This window comes from Nicotiana sylvestris, chromosome 10 (assembly GCF_000393655.2).
Source record: "Nicotiana sylvestris chromosome 10, ASM39365v2, whole genome shotgun sequence".
Lineage (NCBI taxonomy): Eukaryota > Viridiplantae > Streptophyta > Magnoliopsida > Solanales > Solanaceae > Nicotiana > Nicotiana sylvestris.
Window position 1 is genome coordinate 87,366,157 of NC_091066.1, and position 1,716 is coordinate 87,367,872.

At 38.9% G+C, this 1,716-nt stretch overlaps 1 long non-coding RNA gene across 1 annotated transcript; it reads left to right on the plus strand.

Annotated features, from left to right (window-relative positions):
* Positions 1 to 828: 828 nt before the first annotated feature.
* Positions 829 to 1,472, plus strand: LOC138878937 (uncharacterized). The gene is made up of 2 exons (XR_011402657.1): positions 829 to 926; positions 1,155 to 1,472. It is a non-coding gene; the product is annotated as an uncharacterized lncRNA (long non-coding RNA).
* Positions 1,473 to 1,716: the final 244 nt, after the last annotated feature.

The window sequence follows — 1,716 nt, forward strand, 5'->3', positions numbered from 1 at the left end:
AAAGAAAAGGAAAAAGAAAATCGAGTGAAAAAGAAAATAGAAAAAAAAACAAAAAGGAAAAAAGAAAAAAAAAGAGTGCAAAAAAATAAAAGAGCGGCAAAAACAAGATCAAGAGTGACTAAAGAGAGGCAAGAATAAAAGAAAAGAGGTACATAGTGAAGAGGGCTAGTTTAGGGTCGGGATGAAACATGCAACCCGTTCAAACACATGGTAAAAGAGTTTAACTGTTTAGGTGCATTGCATCCCATCGTGCGATTTCCTATATGTTAAATGCTTCAAAACTAACAAGGTTGCGTGTGTGAGTAAATTAGCCAGGTTCTGTTCAGGTCATTGGTTTTGTTGGTATGCAGTGATGAGCAGTCTTGCACGCAGCCACAACATTATACACAAAACTGAGCTCCACCTCCCAGAAACGCCCATCCTTACCAAGCTCCATATAGTCCCCCAATCAAATGTTCATCAGTACAATCCTCACCCGAGAGAGTCTTTCAAAAGGAATCAGTTCACCTCTATTGGTGAATCATACTCAGGCTTGTTCCAAAAGCTAGTCAGGCGACGTCTGCTGTAGCCAGTGGCCCCAAATCGGCCAAACACCGAGTCACCCCTCCCCGCATCGAGCTGATACTAGATGTGAATGCCACTCTGGAGCAGTGGGGCATGGTACAAAGGACTGTTGGTCATTGGACCCTCAAAATGGCAGTTGAAGACTTGATTGAAGCTGAAAGAATCGTTCCCCGGGACAAAAAGGTTCCTAATATGATGAACATTCCCCTGCCTACTCTCACAAATGGGCCAATAGACGGAATGATCTATGAAGCTAAGGAATTTGATCCGGCACTGAAGGCTATTGCAGCCATTGCCGAGACAGAAGAAAAGCCAAAAAATGATTGTCAAGCCTGAAAGTTCCCCATCAGACGGGAGTCTCGGTAACCTGTCTTGCTATCCTTTCTGCATCTGGATTATCTCAGGGTGTGATCCAGATGTTTTACTTTATTGTCTTACTTTCCGATGTAAACCCTTCTATCTTCAAAAATAAAATAAAAAAAAACAAAATTAAAAAAAATCAAATGAAATTGATATTTCATTTTCCTGGAATGTCTCTTTTCTTAAATCTTGTCAATTTTCTCATTCTCTTTTAGTTCTGTTAAATGCAGATTTCAATAATATGACATGCTTGCGGACTTCATGCCCGGATCTTAAAACTCTGTCAGACCTCGAAATAATGAATCAAGAATTGGGTCGCCATGAAGAATAGCTTAAGGAAACAAGACAAAGAGTTGGAACAACTGAAGGAAAATTGATTCCCGAAATTGGAAAGGTCCATACATTACAACAAGAGTACTGCCAGAAAGAGTGCGTTGTACTTGGGACACATCGAAGGAAATGTCCTTGAAATAACTGTCAATGCAAATGCAGTCAAAAGGTACTATGTTGGATCCTTTATATAATAAAATCTTGTCCGTTTGAGATGACGAAGGCTTTCATTCTCGCTACCCAAACACTATCAACCCTTTGCAAAACCCATTTGAGCTAGTTACTCTTCTTTGATTACCCTCTTTGGAACCTGAAAATATTATTGAAAATAAAATGAAAAAAGAAGAAGAAAGAATTGGAAAAATAAGAAAATATATATAAAAAAAAAAAAAATCCAAAAACAAAAGTGGCCTGAACTACGTTTGACTTGATTCCGAAAGGATACATAGGCAACCTCTCCTT